Raw genomic sequence first — 21170 nt, 5'->3', positions numbered from 1 at the left:
GTCTGTGGTGCATTTTTTTATTAATTTAAATAACGTTCTGTTTCCACTGTTTTGCACTGTAACACGTGAAAGGATCAGCACTTTAACAACCGGCAGTTGCCTCCATGTCCCTCTGCCTGTCACTTGTGCTGGCTTAGAAAGTTAAGCACCTTTGTGTGGTGCCGTGAGCATATCGGTGCCCCACAAACGTAAATGCCCCGCCGCATAGCATCCCACCAAGATGGAGAAACTCCATTATTGCTCTGGAAGTTAGTGTCATTTTGAACCTGTCCCCCATGTCCGAGCTAGCAGAGAAGCTAGGTGAGGTAATGCCTGGCTTTTAGGCACTTAGTCCCTGACGGGGAACCCAGGCTCTTGTATATACACCTCCTGCAGTTTCTCCCCATGCAGAGAACCATGCAAAAAACCCTCAAAAAAAGCATCATATATCATTGGGTCTATGCTTTATATATATTCTTTACCATGATAACTTCATAGGGACTGCATCAGAATTAATCTGTTCCCTTTTGTGTGCTTTTTTTGTTGTTTATTTTTTTTCCCTGCTAACATTTATCATTTTGGAGACTAACACAAGGATCCCTTTAATTCAACAAGATGTTTTTTCATGCCAGAGGCAGACAAGCTATTAGTAACTTAAGGTGCTTGGTGAATGTGGCGATTTCAAAAGTAACATTACAAGGTCTAGTTGCTAAATATGTTTATGAAAGAAAACAGCTGGGCTGTTGTTCACCTGTTGCTTTTAATGACAATTTTTGTTTAAAGAGAAGCGTTTCTAGTATTGCTGTGTTAGATGTAGCATAATAATTAGACTGTAAAACAGATTAAATGTCATTGGATTTATTGCATAATACATTTTTCTCAAGTAAATTACTTTTTGCAAGGATAAGCAAAATATTTCTGGAAATGCCATCCACGTCTAATACTCTCTGAAATCTTAGAGAATTCCTATCTAGGAGTACTTGGTCCTGCCATCAGTCATCTGTGTGATTAATATTGATAATACTATACCTGCACTGGAAAAGGAGTTCCTTAGCAAATAGAGTCTGTTATATACTTTGTTTCCTTATTTCTTACTCAGGAAAAACAACCATACACATACAGGTTACTTTGCTTTAGCTTCTATGAACTGTGTTTTTAAACAATTTTTAAAATTGTGTGTTGCAATAGAGGTGGGGAGGTCACCAGTTCTTTAAATAAGCTTTCTCACGTTGGGCTCATGTATGTCATTCTGAAGAGCAATTGTAAAGTGTGTTGTTGGAGATAATTGTGGTTTGCTTTCCCTCCACAGGTTTTCCTTTTTTTCTTTAGCAAAAATCAACATAGCATCTTTTCAAAACAGGAAAACTATGTTGAGATAGTTGTTGCATATGTCTTACAAAAGAGAGTTCAAAGTGTTGGTTCTGTTTACACCTTTGCTTATTGTCAGTGTGACCATTGATACCTAATCCTTCCTCAAATGTAATGCCTACATTTCCACAGGTAAAATACTGGGGGTGGGGGGTGAGAGGATCCAGCAAAGGGGAATGATTTAAAACAATCAGACCATTTAGTCTGTAAACATCAGGAAGACATTGTTCATATTAATGCCATGAAAATTTACCAATGAAGACCAATGCAGCAAGGCTCTACCTGCTTCGTGAATGTTCACACCTACATAGAAATGGAACTTCAGTTTTCTGGAGTCACTGGTGTTGGGAAGCTCAGACTGCTTACTCATCGCAAAGTCAGGCTACGTTTATTTTGTATTCATGTATTGCATTTCACACTTTACATTGGGAGCACTTGCACTGGGTTAATCTATACTGCATTCTCTGCAGTTCATGTAAACACATCCAAGATAACTTTAACTGTTGTTAGCAGGCACTATGGCTAACAGTATTTCTACTGATGAAGGTATTTCTTCCTCCTCTTCCAGCAGATTTCAGAGCACGCTTTGATTCCATTCTGCATCACCTTAACTTCTAGAGATAGTTCAAAGCTAACATGAGGATGCTTGTGCAAATGATGAATATGAAACAAGTGCGTTGCTTCTGAAAGCTGCGAACTGTGCTGTTCTAACTGTCCTTTCTACCCTGTTCTGTCTTTGTGCTTCTGTTTGTGATTCCTTCGTAGCCTGCCCAGAGTTCTCAGTTTCAAGTTTTCTGTTTGCGTTTGTCTGGACAATGACCTGTAAGTTATTTTAGGCTAGAAAAGATGTTGCCTCATTCCGGGGGGGGCGGTGGTTGATGACTGTTATCTGTGAAGTTTCACTTCTTTGACTGAAGACAAGAAGTGATGTAATAGAACATTTCACTGTGTGGGAAAAACTTAAAGGTAGTATATTTCCATGATAAACGTAAGTGGTGTAAACCACAATGTTGTTGTGGCGGTACATTATGTAGTCATTTTCTGTATTTAGGAGAGTTGCTGAGGCTAGGTCGTGCAGTCTCACCTTGAAAACACAGCATCCTGTGACAAGTATGTACAGAAGTGTGTTGTGTCACCAAAACTCAAGAGGAAACAAGGTAAAAGCTTCAGGAATCTGACTGCAAAGAGTTGATAAGCCAAGGTACAGCATGCAGACTACCACAATGGCCAGCAGAAATGCAATCAATCAGTTGCATTTACCAGGTTGCATTTTGAACCACTGAGAAAATCATCACTAAGGAAGGAATCTCATGGTAAAAATAAATAAATAAAACCCATAAATTTCTGCCTTTCTGTGCCTACATATCTGAATATATCTCAAAAGAATGGTGCTTGAAATGCCACCCTTTTGTTTCCCTCTGACACTTATCTATCAGCAAAACATCACTTTCTGTAATTATAATTTACCATATTACATATTAGTTAACTTGGAGAAGTTGAAAAGAGGTTCCTGGCCTAAGTAATCTTCGTTCATAGTAGCCAAGGAAAAGCAGCTGGGTTTACAGCAGTGCTCTCAGGCTACAGATACTGAACTTTCACTCAGCGAAGTTTAAGACATAAACTTGGAGGAGATTGCACTGTGGCTGTTGCCTCACAGCAACTCTCTACACCTTCAAAGGCAAGCTTGTGAAAATATAATACATGTGCCACTTAATCATCAGAAGTAAATTTATTTCCCTTTGGCAGAGGCCCAGGTCACTTTTTTGCAACTTTTTACACTGCGTTAGGATTTTTTTTGAAAGGAACTGAGAGCTAGACTAGAAAATATCACAGAACAGTATGGGTTAGAAGGGACCTCAAGAGATCTAGTCCAACCCCCCTGCAAGAGCAGGATCACCCAGAGCAGGTTGCACAGGATGATGTCGAGGCGGGTTTTGAATCTCTCCAGAGAAGGAGACTCCACAACCTCTCTGGGCAGCCTGTCCCAGGGCTCGGTCACCCTCAGAGGGAAGGAATTTTTCTTCATGTTCAGATGGAACTTGCTGTGTTCCAGTTTGTGCCCATTGCCCCTTGTCCTGTTGCTGGGCAACACTGGAAAGAGCCTGGCCCCTTTCTCTAGACACCCACCCTTTAGATATTTGTAAGTGTTGATCAGATCCCCTCTCAGTCTTCTCTTCTCCAGGCTGAACAGCCCCAGCTCTCTCAGCCTTTCCTCATACCAGAGATGCTCCAGTGCCCCAATCATCCTCGCAGCCCTCCGCTGGACTCTCTTCAGGAGTTCCCTGTCTGTCTTGAACTGGGGAGCCCAGAACTGGGCACAGAACCCCAGATGTGGCCTTACCAGGGCAGAGTAGAGGGGGAGGAGAACCTCCCTCGACCTGCTGGCCACGCTCTTCTTAATGGACCCCAGAACACCATTGGCCTTCTTGGCCACAAGGGCACATTGCTGGCTCATGGAGAGCTTGTTGTCCACCAGGACTCCCAGGTCCTTCTCCACAGTGCTGCTTCCCAGCAGGTCAACCCCTAACCTGTACTGGTGCTTGGGGTTATTCCTCCCTAGGTGCAGGACCCTACACTTGCCTTTGTTGAACTTCACTAGGTTCCTCTCCGCCCAGCTCTCCAGCCTCTCCAGATCTCGCTGAATGGCAGCGCAGCCTTCTGGTGTGTCAGCCACTCCTCCCAGCTTAGTATCATCAGCAAATTTCCTGAGGGTACACTCTGTCCTCTCGTCCAGGTCACTGATGAATATGTTGAATAAGACCGGACCAAGCACTGACCCTTGGGGCACACCACTAGCTACAGGCCTCCAACTAGACTCTGCACCACTTATCACAACCCTTTGGACTCTGCCGTTCAGCCAGTTCTCAACTCACCTCACTGTCCACTCATCCAACCCATGCTTCCTAAGCTTGCTTATGAGGATGTTATGAGAGACGGTGTCAAAAGCCTTGCTGAAGTCGAGGTAGACAACATCCACTGCTCTCCCTTCATCCACCCAGCTGGTCATGCCATCATAGATGGCTATCACATTGGTCAAGCATGATTTCCCCTTGGTGAATCCATGTTGACCGCTCCCGATAACTACCTTGTCCTCCACATGCTTATCGATAACCCCCAGAATAAGTTGTTCCATCATCTTTCCAGGGATGGAGGTGAGGCTGACTGATCTGTTGTTTCCTGGGCCCTCCTTCTTGCCCTTTTTGAAGACTGGAGTGACATTGGCTTTCCTCCAGTCCTCAGGCACCTCTCCTGTTCTCCATGGCCTTTCAAAGATGATTGAGGGCGGCATAGCAATAACTTCTGCCAGCTCCCTGAGCACTCATGGGTGCATCCCATCAGGGCCCATGGATTTGTGGATGTCGAGATTGCCTAGACGTTCTCTAATCCGATCCTCTTTGACCAAGGGAAGGTCTTCCTTTCTCCAGACTTTCTCTCCTACCTCCAGGGTCTGGGTTTCCTGAGGGCTGGCCTTAGCAGTAACGACTGACGCAAAGAAGGCAATCAGTAACTCTGCCTTCCCTGTGTCCTTTGTCACCAGGGCACCCACTCCATTCAGCAGTGGACCAACATTTTCCCTCATCTTCCTTTTGCTGCTGATGTACTTGAAAAAGCCCTTCTTGTCCTTGACATCCCTTCCCGGATTTAATTCCAGGTGGGCCTTAGCCTTCCTTGTTGCATCCCTACATTCTCTGACTACATCCCTATATTCCTCCCAAGGGGACAGTCCCTTTTTCCACATTCTGTAAACTTCCTTCTTCCCTTTGAGTTTTTGCATGAGGTCCTTGCTCATCCATGCAGGTGTCCTTCCTCCTTTGCTTGATTTCCTATTCTTCGGGATGCATCGATCTTGAGCTCAGAGGAAGTGGTGCTTGAATATTGACCAGTCATCATTATGACAATCTTGCAGATGTGTTCTTACACATTACTTCACCTCGAAAAGAATACAGAATAAGATGAGCTGGGGACAAATCTGCTTGAAAGGAGGAATTACCTAAAATATGAGTCTTCAACTTGGAAAATAAATGAATGAGAGACTGCTGAATGCTGAATGCAGCAGATCTGCAGGAAACAACTATGTGCTCTCTCTCAAAAATAGTGGAAGCTAGAGATGTCCGAAGAAGCCATCAGATTTTCACAAGGACATATGATGATCACATTACATGTAATTAAGTTGTGGGACTTAGCAGCTATAAAACATCATGGAAGCCAAAAGCCTGGCTAAGTTCATAAGGGATTAGGTAAGTGTGGTGGGTTGAGCCTGGCTGGGGGCCAGGTGCCCACCAGAGCTGCTCTCTCACTCCCCTCATTCACTAAACAGGGGAGAAAAGGCATAACGAAATGCTTGTAGGTCGAGATAAGGACAGGGAGAGATCACTCACTAATTATCATCACGAGCAAAACAGACCAAACTTAGAGAGGGAATTCATCTAATTTATTACTAGGCAAAACAGAGTAGAGGAATGAGAAAATAAAATCAACTCTTAAAACACTTCCCCCCACCCCTCCCATCTTCCCGGGCTCAACTTCACTCCCGGCTTCAACCTTCCCCCCCCTCAGCGGCACAGGGGGACGGGGAGTGGGGGTTACGGTCAGTTCATCTCACGGTGTTTCTGCCACTTCTTCATCCTCAGGGGGAGGACTCCTCTCATCGTTCCCCTGCTCCAGCATGGAGTCCCTCTCACGGGGTGCAGACCTTCGGGAGCAAACTGCTCCAGCGTGGGGTCCCCCATGGGGTCACAAGTCCTGCCAGCAAACCTGCCCTGGCGTGGGCTCCCCTCTTCACGGGTCCACCGGTCCGGCCTGGAACTTGCTCCAGCGTGGGCTTCCCACGGGCCGCAGCTTCCTTCAGGTGTCTCCACCTGCTCCGGCGTGGGGTCCTCCACGGGCTGCAGGTGGAATCGCTACACCCCCTCATCCTTCCTCCATGGGCTGCAGGGGGACAGCCTGCCTCACCATGGCCTTCACCACGGGCTGCAGGGGGATCTCTGCTCCGGCGCCTGGAGCTCCTCCTCCCCCTCCATCTGCACTGACCTTGGTGTCTGCAGAGTTTCTTACATCTTCTCACTCCTCTCTCCGGCTGCAAAAGCTCGCGCGCTCTCTAAGTGTTTTTCTACTTCTTAAATATGTTATCACAGAGGCGCTGATGGGGTTGGCCTTGGCCAGCGGCGGGCCCGTCTTAGAGCCGGCTGGCATTGGCTCTATCAGACACAGGGGGAGCTTCTAGCAGCTTCTCACAGAAGCCACCCCTGTAGCCCCCCCGCTACCAAAACCCTGCCACGCAAACCCAACACAGTAAGTTAACAGGACCTAGCTCCATTTGTCCTATTAAGCATGATGGTACACTTACAGTTCCCAGCTGAAGGAGTAAAGGAAGATGTTCCGCAACTTATTTCAGGAAAATGAGAGGTATTCTAGGGAAGAATTCATATATGCCATGTTTTTCTATGTTCTTCCCCCTGACAATCCCCTACAGACCACTGCCAGGGAAAAGATAATGAATAAATGGACTTTTGATTTGATCCCATATGGCAGATCTTCTGTCTAGATAATATAACTATCCTTCTTTTTCCTGAAAACCTTTTTTTTTTTTCCCAGAGTATGCGTATTGATTTTACAGTGTTAGAAATTAATACAGTACAAATGAAGCAGTCAGCATGCATAATAAGCCAAGAGCTGGAACTGTCAGACCTTTCAGTTTAGGGTGGCTTTCCTTTTTCAGTATTGTGAGGCACACCCAGTTGACTCAAGTGTAAACACACACCTGTTTATTCCACAGCAGCCAGTAAAAATGAATAACTGCACAAATTAGAGATGCACAAGTACAGTTAAGGATGCATGATTGATGGAATTAATGTGCACATACGGGAATGACACAATATCAGTGTGTAAGTATGGAGGTAGAGAACTGCAACAGAGTGACACAATTAGAGACCTGGGCCTATAATTTCACATACCTGCTGTTCAACTAAGCACCAGAACCTTGCTCAAAAGATATGTTTGTAGTTGTCTGCAAAGTGCCAGCTAACACACTGGGACTACTCCCACCATGAAAAGAAATTGCTTGCATATGTAAATATGCCAGTATTAGACACCGAACCTTAATTAATTAAACACATACATGCACAGGATAAATAGTGAAATCTTTGTTCACTGTCAGAGTACCCAACTACATGGGAAATTCCATGGAACAGCGTTATCAGGAAATATATTCCATGTGCTCAGGGGCTTAAAATTGCTTTTGCAAGGAGCCTATGGGACCAGTGTACAAATGGATATGCTGGATTACCCATCCCTCTGCAGCCTCTGTTTTCTGTATCTAGACTGACTAACTTAAAGGATATGCTGTAGTTTAATCACAATTATAGTGCTAAGTGCAGAAACTTCTGAGCAAAATTCCACGGATATGTTACACAGCTCAAAATCAAGGGCTTCCAGATTACAGTTTCTACTGCCTCCAATAACTTTGAGTGTAGACCGAGATATTTTAGGAGTTTCTAAAAATGTTTTTGTATCTGTGAGACTGTGAACTAGTCAAGTTTATTAATAGTCTAACCATGAAACCATTTAGTGAGAGAAATTTAGCAACTCATGAGAAATGCTCATGACAGATGCAGCATAAATATAACAATCATTTTTTAAAAATCTATCTTGTATTACCTTAACATGTAGAGGCAGAGGCTGAGCCCTTGACAAACACAGCCTCCTGCAGTGATTTCTTGTCTATTTATACCCTTTGAATATTAGCTGAACTATTTGATTCTTGCAGAAAAACAAGCTTTGTCCCAGGACAGAAGATAGATAGAAGACGACAGTCAGACAAATGAAAAAACATAGAAGGTGAACAGTCTGCAAACATCATTTCAGTGCCATCTTTTTGAAATCTGTTTGAAATCTCAGCTGTTCTAAATTTGGTTAAAAACTAGAAGTTACATTTAAATAATTGTAAAGCTAATCCTGATCTAGCTTTTCATACGGCTGTGTCAGTGTCACTCACAAGTGCAAAGAGCAATAGTTTAGGAGTTTGCAGAACCAGAATCAACCTGCAGATCAAGCAATGGAAGTTACCAGTCCAAACCTTTTAAAGATAGAGGACCTCGAAAAGAGTAAGAACAGCACAGCTTTAGTCCAGGTTTTCAGAAGAACAAAAATGGCTGATCAGCACATACAGGAGTGTGATACGGGCAAGAATTTCTGAGGCATGAGGCTACTGGTTTTTTAATTTTTGAATTTGGCAGAGGAAGTGAACACTCTGTCTCCTGAAAACATAGGGGAGGTTTTTCTGACCCAGTGTTTGTGGCTGATTCACTCCATTTCTGCAGGATGAAAGGTGGATATACATGAAGTGTATTACAGTTTGGTACAATCGGGGGGTCTTTTTTTCTTCCAACATGCAACAGATACCTATGAATCACCCCCTCAGGTTTTCATTGAAATTTCTTTCCACTGCTTTCCTGTCTGAGCCTCTCACCTGTTAAATACTAACCACATATTGCAATTAAATTCCTGAGTCAGTGTATTAAATATCTAGCATCTCCTCCCTTTAGTTCTTATTATTCTAAGATACTTTCAGGATACCATGAGGGGACACACAAAACCCCATTGCATCAATATGGCTCAGAGAAAGCAAAACCCGTTCTGCTTCAGAAAACTGCCAGACGAACAGCAGCTTTGAAACACAATGCCAAATGAACTATTGTTTTAGGGAAAGGCAGTCACAGGAAAGCCACAGAAAAATAGGTGCTCCAACAACTTGCGCAGTCAATGAAGGCAGCGCCGTAACAAACATTCAGCTGTCCCTCTCTCCCCTTGCTGATGGATAACAGGAAAAGGAGAAAAATCTCTTTTCTTCCCTCCTCCCCCTTCTGCTGCACTGCCTTAGATGTGCTCTGGCTAGAAGGAAGACTCTGAAGCACATTTCTTTTACACTGGACCTCAGGGGTTGCTTATCTCCTTCTGACACATTTTAAGATGGGGGACAGAAAAGAGAGATGATTTAATGTAATAGCTTATCTGTATGCATTTATTTTTCAGAAGATTTCCTTATGCAAACTGATATCCCAAATTTCTCCTGACTTGGCATGATTTCTTCTTTTTTTAATATGCCATGCATACAAGGTGCCATTTTGTTCCTTTTTTTTATTTTTCTGGTGATATTTTAAAATAACTTAGCAGAATTTAGGGCAGAATACTGTCATATTAGAAAGAGAGTTAACCGTATATTTCTAGTGAGAGAAATTATTTTAATCAGAAAATTTATGCTGAGAATTAGTGGTCAGTTTATACGATGCTCTTTAAATGTGTCTACACATGCAAGAAGACTTCACCATGAAGAAAAGGTTTGTGAAAATATGCACTAGTTTGAGGACATCTTTGCATTAGTGAGAGTTTCACTGCTCCTCTATGTATCTGCTCAGCAGCACTTGGATCACACTTTTTACTTTGGGTTCAGCACTTTTAGCTTGTGCATTCCTGAGTGAAAAATAATTAGAATCTCCATCCCTTTCTCATCCACTTGTTCATGGTATCAGTCAGGCCAGCATAGTCTCCCCTCCTTGGATCAGATCAAGGAGCCAGGATAACAAGGGAGATGTTCACCTCCTCGGGGCTAATCGTGTGTCTGATTTTACTTACACTCTGTGGGAAAGCACCCTAACAGAAAATCACAGGGTCAGTAACAGCTGAATGAAGGTCTTGAAGGAAGAAACAGGGAAACTGCTTATAATTCTGAGACTTTGCAAGTTTTTTACATAATGAAGTCATTTTCTTGAATAAGATGATTTATTTGACTGGGCTCTCTCTTCTGCTGCTGCATTCCATCTCCTACAGGTGAAACACCTTGCGAAAGGCATGTTTTTTATCTGTTTGCAGTTTATTGTGTGGGAAAAAAGGGAGATGGTGCCTTCCCTGGGAGAAACTGAGCAGGGAGTTTCTGGAATGACGTATAGTCACAGGCTGAGCCACTCAGCAGGAGTCAGGTACTGATCATGGCAAGACATCTCCTCCCGTACAAAAAAATGAAGAGAGAGGGAAGGAACATTTCCTAGGATGCTGAGGGGAATTGTCTAAAGATTGTTGGTTTGGGTTTGTGTGCTAAAGTTTTGGTAGCGGGGTGGCTACAGGTGTGGCTTCTGCGAGAAGCTGCTCAAAGTTTCCCCCATGTCCGACAGAGCCAATGCCAGCCGGCTCCAAGACGGACCCAGCCAAAGCCGAGCTCATCAGCTATGGTGGTAGTGCCTCTGGGGTAACAGAGATAAGAAGGAAAAAAAAAAAAATAAAATAAAAGGACTGGCAGCTTTTGCAACCAGAGAGAGGAGTGAGAAGATCTGAGAAACCCTGCAGACACCCAGGTCAGTGCAGAAGGAGGGGGAGGAGGAGCTCCAGGCACCGGAGCAGAGATTCCCCTGCAGCCCCTGGAGAAGACCATGGTGAGGCAGGCTGTCCCCCTGCAGCCCAAGGAGGTCCATGGTGGAGCAGAGATTCCCCTGCAGCCCCTGGAGAAGACCATGGTGAGGCAGGCTGTCCCCCTGCAGCCCAAGGAGGTCCATGGTGGAGCAGAGATTCCCCTGCAGCCCATGGAGGACCCCAGGCCGGAGCAGGTGGAGACACCTGAAGGAGGCTGTGACCCCGTGGGAAGCCCACGCTGGAGCAGGCTCCTGGCAGGCCCCGTGGCCCCGTGGAGAGAGGAGCCCACGGCGGAGCAGGTTTGCTGGCAGGACTTGTGACCCCATGGGGGACTCACGCTGGAGCAGTTTGTTCCTGAAGGACTGCACCCCATGGGAGGGACCCACGCTGGAGCAGTTGGTGAAGAACTGCAGCCCGTGGGAAGGACTCCCGCTGCAGAAGGTGGTGGAGGACTGTCTCCCGTGGGAGGGCCCCCAGGCTGGAGCAGGGGCAGAGTGGGAGGAGTCCTCCCCCTGGGGAGGAAGGAGCGGCAGAGACAGCGTGTGAGGAACTGACCCCAACCCCCATTCCCCGTCCCCCTGTGCCGCTGTGGGGGAGGAGGGAGAGAAATGGGGAGTGAAGTTGGGCCGGGCAGGAGGGAGGGCTGGGGGGACGGGGTATAAGCTTTGGCTGTATTTCTCATTAGTCTGATTTGCTTGGTCATAAATGAGATGAATTTTTCCTGAGCGGAGTCTGTTTTTCCCGTGACGGTAACTGGTGAGTGATCTCTCCCTGCCCTTATCTCGACCCACCAGCCTCTCGTGATATTTTCTCCCCCCTGCCCAGCTGAGGAGGGCAGTGACAGAGCGGCTTTGGGGGCACCTGGCCTCCAGCCTGGGTCAACCCAGCACAATTACACAGTACAAGAGGCCATCAAAGGCTGCTCGAGTGGAGCACAAGACCAGTAATGAAGTCTGCAAGGAACAGGTAGAGAAAATAATTAATTTCCCTAGTCTTACTTGACTTCCTTATATTTCTTCCTGCAGACCTGACACTCCACTGTTTAAAGTTTTCTTGTGTTTAACATTTACCATTTTAAGAAAACCTTGCTTGAGAGAGAACAGTGGTGAGGATGGTCACAGTAAGAAAAAGTCAGAGCGCATCACCTCAAAACTCAGCTCGGCCAAGGCTCTCATCACACACTTACTTGAGGATATCAGGACTCAGCTTCTAGGCCACTGTGGCTGCATAAACAAGCATCAGTAAGGTTGTACCAAAATATTTGTTCTGTGTTAAGTTTTAAAATCCCCCTCTGGTTCCTTACTAACTGAAAAATTTCCTTCCCTAGTCAGAAGCTGGAACAAAGAACATGAGACTTTATTTATCCTATGGAGAACCAGTTTGCCTCATAATTGTTTGGCCTGTTTGCCAAGCATGGAAAAATAGCACTATATAAAAGACAGTCAACTTCTTTAAATGAGGGCTAATTTTTCAGTAGGCAGTATAACCTTCTCAATATTTTTGTCCAATATTTTCTCTTACCATAAAGTTTTTCTAGCCATGAGAGTGTGAGCTGCCCACTCACACTGATTTTTCTCTAGCAGAGCTAAATAGACAACTGCTGTTTCTGAGAAACTTCTGTAGTTCTGCTGTCAGTTAGGGTCAGGCCACTTAGCTAAGCTTGGATAGTTTTTCTGCTGATGCTAACATGTCTCATTGAAACAACCTATGAGTACCTGCTGAAGAGAGAGCATTAGCCAGATCTTTTCTCTTCCCATCCTCTGAACGGCAGAAGATTTCTCTAGCCTACTAGATTATAAGGAAGATAATTTTGCCAGTAGAGAGAACTACCAGTCTCTGCTATATAGATTTTCTGCCCTATTTTTTGGAGACGCAGAGTATTAAACTTAGAGAGGTTCAGGAAGAGCCTTCCTCTCCATCGCCCAGGTGTTTGGTGATTTCCTCTGATCTTGCTCTTTGGCAGCAAGTGACACCAGGCAGTTACATCCATTTCTTACCAAAAAAACCCAATTCTGCTCATTGGACTAGATCCAGTTACTTTAAAGGAACCTCATGCTTCACCACTGCCTCCCTGAATTTCCTCTGATTTTTGGAGAACTGGTGCAATCATGCTTTCCATCAGCAGGTGGTCTCTGTCCTATGCTTTGCTTACTATAGTAGGTTTAGCAACCCTTTAGCTGGTAAATTCAAATAATCAGCCAGAAATGGATACAGAGGCCACATGGCCTTCACACAGCAGCACCTTGGCTCAGCCTCACTCCTGGGAAACTTTATTTCCCTGAGAGTAGTGCTCTTTTATCCCAAAGTACAGGCTAAGCAGGATGGGATTTAATTTATAGTGTAAAACTGTTCTCTGTGGCTACAATATGTGGAAAAATCTCATCCTGTCCTCACATTGCCCAAAGCAGAAGAAAGCAACTTGCCTTGCTCTGTGGGGTGCTCGGGTGATGGAGGCACATGTAGCATTCATCACATAGCGTTCCTGCAGGGCAGCTCGTACATGAAGCGGTGACGGTATTAAAGCGTATGGCTCAGTCTGTGTAGCTGGGAATATGAGCTGCGCACCAACGCAGAGGGATGATGGTGAGGTAAGCATCCATGGACACCTGTGCTGAAAGCCAAGGGGTTTAGAAGAGACCGAGAACAGAGGAGAGGCAGGGGAGATTTCTCAAAGATTATCCAGATCCCATGTAGATACCCCATGTAAGGTCTGTGATACTTAGACTTTACACAGGGACGTACTGAGTCTTACTGTGCCAGACCAGTCTGTCAGTGGGTGGGCCGTCTCCGAAGTGTCCGTGTCTACACGACAGTTAACAAAGTGCTTTGGATCTCCGTTTTGCACCATCTACCTGCCTGTGTGGTACAGAAGAGAAAAAACTCTACCAAACTCTTAACTTTTGCCCTTTTATTAAAAAAAAACCAAACAAACAACAACATTGTGCCCTCAAGCTTAGGCTCAAAAGAGCTTTGCAATGCTTTTAAAGAAATAAATTCTTTTTTTTGCCACTCATTTCTGATACCCTGTCTCCCTTTAATTGCAAAGTAGTTTTTTATGAATGCTAGGAGATTAACATTTTAACTTTAATAACAGACTTAGCGAACAGAAAGACAAGAAGACAGAAATACTTTTAAAAGTCTTTGTTAAAAGACTGGGAATTTGCAAAGGCATGCCAAGCCGGGGCATATGGGTGTTATGTTGAAGTTAAGGTTGTGCAGATAATCTTAACCTCCTCTCTGCTGTGTAACATGTATGATTTAGGGCTGACGTTCTTCTGGGCATGCTGCAAAAGACATCTGTTCAGTAAGGTTTTTTGGAGAGCAGTGGGAATATTCTTCCTGGAGTGATGTAGGACTGAAACAAAGCTTTTGTAACTGGCTTGCTACAATGCTGTTTCAAATCATTATTTTTGCTGGCAGGACTTTATATTATTATCAACTATGTGTGAGATACCTAGAGCCTTGTCTAGGCAATTTTTTCATCTTAATTACCATTTAAATTTGAATGAATAAATATTCCACAATTCCTCCCAGGCAAGCCATTCTATCTGTGTCTCAGTTTTCTCCTGTGTCAAAAAGACTCCTGATCGATTTGGGAGCTTTTCAACTGCAAATCCCCAAGTGAGCAAAAGATGAATGTAAACATGTACGCTGTATTCATGGCAAGGGAGGATATCAGGCTCACCATGCTGGGATGGAGAAACCTCTCTGTTGGTGGAATACGTTTCTTCCATCTCCACAAAGGGGCAGAGAGACTTGGTGACTTGGCACCACTTATGTGACTTATCAATCCAGCTTCATAGACAAAGAAATACGAAATACAAGTCTGATCACAGCGTTTTGTCAAGAACACACCTGCACAGCTACATATGAAGATGATCAGAGATCTGGAGCACCTCTCCTGTGAAGACAGGCTGAGAGAGTTGGGGTTGTTCAGCCTGGAGAAGAGAAGGCTCCAGGGAGACCTTAGAGCCCCTTCCAGTCCCTGAAGGAAAGCTGGAGAGGGGCTGGTGACAAGGGCAGGGAGTGACAGGCCAAGGGGGGATGGCCTGAAGCTGCAGGAGGGGAGATGGAGATGGGATGTGAGGCAGAAATCCTTCCCTGTGAGGGTGCTGAGGCCCTGGCACAGGTTGCCCAGAGAAGCTGTGGCTGCCCCTGGCTCCCTGGCAGTGTTCAAGGCCAGGTTGGATGGGGCTTTGGGCAACCTGGGCTAGTGGAGGCTGTCCCTGCCCATGGCAGGGGTAGCACTGGATGGGCTGTGAGGTCCCTTTCAACCCAAACCATTCTGTGATTCTATGATTCTATAACCAGGTTGCATGAACTGGCCAGGCAGGTCCGCAGTGCATGTTTCAAGCTGAAGGCGTTGGAAGGGCTCCTGTTGCCTTCAGTGGGCTTTGGAGCAGGAGCTGTCTGTCCAAAGGCACTTCCCGAACGCTCAGCAGGGGCCTCGGGAGCTGCCTGACCATAGCAGCAGACAGCCCGTGTGTGCTCCACGGAGCAGCACCCAGGCATCCCCCTTGGGCATCTGCTGGTTTCGCTGTGCTGCAACTGCGCAGACCCCGTTAGTCTAAGCCGTGCCATAAAAGCGTGATCTGCCCCTTCATCTGCTAATCCCTGCTCCTGATGCAAGAGTTTCATAAAGGAAAAACCGCAAAGCAGTTTAAGAGTGATGTTCAAGCTTCTTGCCCCTGGTAGGAGCGTAACTCTGCGTTCCTCCTTAGCGCTCCCATTCCCAACTCCTGGGCGAGCAGCAGGAGCTCTTTCTCTTCTTCAGGAGCAGGTACTTGTCAAAGTGGGGGAGATGCGGGGTGTTGTGACACTACCCCACTGTTTGTGTGATCTACAGTCCCTAAGTTTAGCGCGGCTGGAAGCAATCGTGCGCTCTTCTCTCTGTGTGCGGTTGTGCTAATAACTCTATGTTTTGATAGATCTGCAGGTAAAACCCCAGCTTGTTAATAGTCCCTACGGGCCCAGCTCTGCCCTCAGACGCACGACGGCAGCTCCCATCAGGCAGAGCAGCTATAGAAACTGCTAGTGCCGCTGCTTTGCTGCTCTCAGCTGGCAAGCTTTTGGTAAAAATATCTCTCATATTATTTTCCTGCACAAACTTCTACGGCTTGGAAGTAGAGACACCTGACTATGTGATACAAATGGACCTTTATGACCATACATCTCTGAATGTAGAGATGGAAGCTCTTTGTTTCACAGTTGTACGAAATAAAGGGTGCTCAGAGAGGCAGAGGCATGCTTCTCTATGGGCTGTTTGTACACTGAAAACACAGGAATTTTTTTCCATGAGTGTATGCATGTTTTCATTTTCCTTACTCTATAGAGGAGCGTGTGGTTTGGCAGCTGGAATTTCTGCTTTTACAGGAACATAATTTTACATCTTGGTTTTGCATGAAGAAAAGCTGGATTCTTGCTGTGCTGCCAGCTTTTGTGTCCCCCTTCGGCTCCACTCCCCGCAGCAGAATGCCACCTCTCCCTCCCAAACAACAGCGACAGATGAAACTGAGCCTCACCGGCCGGCTGTCTGGCACTCCTGTCCCAGAAAGTTATTCTGTGGAGCTGGCATCCAGATAACCAGGCATGCCGTTCATGTTGACATCTGCCTCTGTTCCAGTGCAGAATTTAGCTCTTCAATTACTCTGTCTTCACTTGCTTCTAAGCAAACCGAAATACCACTTGCTCCTGGACCACCCTCCTCTTGGAGACCTCTCTGCTTCCTGGGACACTTGGGACAATGCTTTTGGGGTGTCCTGTTCCCCTCCCTGCCTGGGCAAGTGCTGCTTTCCAGGTGCCTCCAGCTGCTGAGGAGCACGAGATGGAGGGGCAATGGACATACATCAGCACCACACCACCCCTGCCTCACCACCAGCATCAGGAAATCGGTGTCTTTCTGGACATCCCGTGCAGCTGTTAGAAAAAGGCTTCTCTTGAAAACAGTCCATAAATGCTCTCACAGAGGACTCTGTCTCCCTCCAGTGACTATTGAGTACCTACAGGGAATAGCCTTCTCAATTAAGTGTTTAAAGTTAGGTGTTTTCAAGTGATCCTCGCAGGTTAGAAAACCAGACCAAACCTGAGATCTTCTCAGCTGACTTCTTGAGTCTTGTGGGCTGTAGATTTTCACTTGACCCCCTACACTGAGCTTAGTAATGCGCTAAAATACATCTTTGAGGCAGGATAGCAAGACTCAGAGAGCTCTTCTCTTTGCTTGAACTGGTGGTGTCCTCTGTCCACCAAGGATATGTGCCCACTTTTGACAAATACAGCTTTTCATCTGTGTTTTTCCCTCCTCCAGGGAAGACCCCTTCAGTACATTTCTCCCCTTAAAGCTACTTACGTCATGTAAGCCTTTTTTTTTTTTTTTTTTGGATAGGCAGATTTATGTGCCTGACTTAGGCTTTTGGTTTCCCCAACATTAAAATAGTTTTTAGGCATGCTTTCCAATTTTTCAGCTTCCCTTTTAAAAGTTGGACCTGAGAACATCTAAACATGAGACAGTGTCCTGGTTGTGACACGCTGTTCCTGAGTTGTATGAAAATGCAAAATGATCTTTCTGTACACAGTAATTCCGTATCACCATTTTGAGAACAGATTGGTCTTTTTTCAGCAGTCTCAAGATGACAATTACTGTTGAGTTGCCTGTAGATTCTGAACCTCTACAAGGTTATTGCTTTTCAAAAGGATCACCACTCTGCAGGTGGTTGCAATTGTTGTCCCATGATGCATGACTTTTTGCATTTGACTTGCCTGTACTAGAAAATGCTTTAACTGCCCCAAATTAGCTACAAACCTAGAATGCACTGTATGACTTCCCTATAACTAACATTATTTCTCCCTTGTCCAAAGCTTATATCATCTGCAAATATTGTCAGTTGTGATTTTTTTTATTTAGTTTCAGATAATTAATAAAATATTGGAAAGAACAGAGCCATTAATTGATCATTGGGAATCCTGTCAGGAAGACACTTATTTGACAGTTTTTCCACTGATGCCAATTTTTTGAGGTCTACTGGTTGACCAGTTCCCAATTTGTAATAACGTGTGCTTTGTTGATAGCCTGATAGTCTTCAGTCAGACTGTCATGCACTGCTAAATCAGAGAACACTGCAGAACTATGCAGCTACTTTTATCAGTCGTCCCTGTTATCTCATAAAAAACAAAGTCACATTTCTTTGATTAAAACCATTTTGCATAAAGCTGTGAATTGGCACTAGCTGCACTGCCATCCTTCAGTTTCTTCTTGATTAACCATATATCAGTTTCTTCACTACGCTGTCTCAGATTGATGTTAAATTCATTATTTAATTTGTCCTGAGTACCATGATTTTCTAAAAACATTTAGGACTACACAGGAAGATAGAAACTTTATCATGAGTTATTCAGAACTGTTCTTAGTATTTTGTTTAGTGCAAAAAGGTTTGTTACTGGTAGTAATGTACAACTTTTGAGAAACAAAAATTAATAATTGTCAATCACAACAATTCCAGATCTTGCTGAAAAATAGTCCTGAGTAGCTTCAATCACACATCTGATGTACTTAAAAAAAAAAAAATTATCATAGGAAGAGCACTGAGTTTTCCAGCAGCTACTCTTCTGCTATTTGCAGTCAATGTCATCCTTGTTCTCAGGCTGAAAAGGCCTGAAAGTCTGTGTATAAAATCAGATAGTTTTCACAGCAAAGCATCAATTTTTGGTCACAGAGAGCATGATGCTGTCGTAGAAAATTACTCATTTTGAAAAGTATCATGAGTGAGATTTTTTGGTGTGTCTTTGTTCACACAGTAGACAATAAATGTGGTCCCAAAAGCATAGCACGCAAGCAAAACTATCCAAAATTGCCTGAGTATGTTGTTCAATAAATAGCTAATGAAATGTGTCAACAGTTCAGATTTTGTGCAAGGCTGGAGAACAAGAAACATATAGTGGAAGAGAAGGAACAAATTACTTTTTTTTTCCCCCTAAGAGCACTTGCACAATAGTACTATCAAAAAAGATTGTCTTCAGCCTGCTGAAACTGATGATAAAACAAAGGTGGGTAATAGATGATGTGTTGGCTGAAGTACAAATCTCCAGAGCTGATTTTGCCAATCACAACAGTTTGGATTTTGAAGAAATGAGTGTGAGAAGCGAAACCTTTTCTAAAGGAAGCTTTAGATATGGCATCCAATAACTTTGCCTGTATTTTGACTCTCTCCTGCAAATTGTGGTCTGGATTTGTTGTTTGTTTGTTTGTTTGTATCTGTGACTATCGCAGTTCCTAAGTGGTGAAACTGCAACATTCATCGATAAATCACTGAAAGGATTGGAACATCATGCTAAGAGAGCTTCTGGTGACAGAACAAGCAGATAGCCCTTTGCATTGCCTGACACTCGAAAGGTGGTAGTCATGATGCTGCCTGTTTCCCTTCAGCTTGAGGATGGATTGGGAAAGCCATGCATTTCCCCTCACGCTGAAAAATGCATGGGTGCATCACCCCAACTTACCCTCTGCAAGCACATTTGCCTTGAGAAAACAATGGCATCCATAGACTTGAAGGTGCAGCAGTTAGTTTTTAGTGCCCAACAGCCGTATTGAATTTGAATCTTCAAAAAGGCAAATTACTACAGAGAGCCTTCAGTGATCTTATGGGAGGGTGGCAATTTTAACACCAAATACATATGCTTCCCATGCTTCTTTTTTACAAAGAAGTAAGGTTACACAGAGTGATATCAAATGAAGTGGGGTTTATCTTCTCTGTCCATCTTTGATCTCATGACCAAAAGCCAAAATCTTATTCTTCATTTCGTACAGTGAACTAAACTTACCACCTAAATATGAAAGACAGTGAGAAAACAAAACCTGACTCTGCTGTTTCTATTACTCTAATCCACACAATTCAGTGAGTTTTCTCATGTTACTGACATATCACTGAAGAAAATTGCCAGTTTTCTTGTATATGCAACTAAGAGGGAGCAGTGTTCTTCCATTTAATTTGCTGGGGAAAAAAAAGTTTATTGGTAATGTGAATTAAGGATATTACACAGTTTATGCTGCTAAAGATGTTTTTAATGCCTTAGCACTAAAAGCTCATGAGGTTGTGGTAGGAAATGTTAAATGAAGGCCCTCTGAGTGAGAAGCAGCCAGAAGGTGTAGCAACCTGAGAGATGGGATTTAGAAAGAAGGCAGGACGTGGTATTTGAGACAGAGGTAGATCAGGGAGTGCTTAGTGGAGGTCACAGACTTCTTAAGGAGAAACCTGTCAGTAACTGAGGGTAGATTCAGCAGAGTGGACAAGACAAATGTAAACTTAATTAGTTGGAAGAGGTGAGGGTGAGGAGGAAGGCTGTGAGCAGGTCACTGAAGAAATGCAATACTTTGTGTAAGAGGGCAGAAGGGTGATCAAAGGACAGATGCTTGTGATTTATTTAGGACACAAAGTCTGCGTCACCTCTGCCTTCCAGACAAGCTGTGGGCAATGGGTAAGAAATCCCATGCTGAATGCTAAACAAACATGTTATAATAACCTAGCAGTAGCAAATGTGAGAATCGATGTTTGGACAATCTAGCGGCAGAGGGTTGTTGTTGAATGGCTACAATATGGTGGGAAGTGGTGAAAAGCTGCCTTTGTCACAAGTGCAATATGCTGAGAGAAGGAAGATTTTATAGGGGAACGTCAACAGTTAGTCTTAATCTGAAAACCCGACCATCAGCACCATCTGAGGAGAATGGAAAATGTAAAAGGTCATTGGGAGGAAACAAGGTTGACACACGCCATGTCCTTCTTTTGGCAGCTTGGTGTTCAGAGTTTGCAAACAAACCAAGACCTCACGTTGCGAGTGGCAGCTTGTCATGAACTGATCAGTAATTGTTAGGTATTAGGGAAAAGCATGTGATACATACTCGGTTGGATCATTTATTTTTGTTGCTGAAGGGAATACAGGTCCACAGCTCGCTCAGTCTCATTCTCCACCACACCTCTTCGTAATTACCGTCACTGCTGGAAGCCCCTGCAAATGCCAAGGACAGACTGAGTCTGGTGATCACACCCTGCTATTCAGTCCCTCCAAATCACACACGGTTGTATCATGTAGCAATACTGAATTTCGTTAGTGAAGGAAGACCGCTGCCTCATCGCCAAGAATAAAATGCACAAATGAAAGATTCTTCAGGGATGCCGAAATAGCTCTGTTCTTCATGCTAGGCTCATTTTAAAATATTGAGGTTGCTCTGTAAGGACAATGTGTGTAGCGGGAGATGTCTATGACTGTGAAAAAAAATTAATATGTGTAAATATGGTCTTTTTTTCTTTTACTAAATTAATTACAAAATAACCTGTTTAACTCAGTACCATCTTCCAGTACTGCTGCTTATTACCATAGTGCATTAATTTCCTCCTAGGAAAAAAAATGCTAAAAACATAATTCTTATTTGA

Source organism: Grus americana, chromosome Z (genome assembly GCF_028858705.1).
Source record: "Grus americana isolate bGruAme1 chromosome Z, bGruAme1.mat, whole genome shotgun sequence".
NCBI classification, from domain to species: Eukaryota; Metazoa; Chordata; class Aves; order Gruiformes; family Gruidae; genus Grus; species Grus americana.
Note: the sequence above shows the minus strand (reverse complement) of the source record.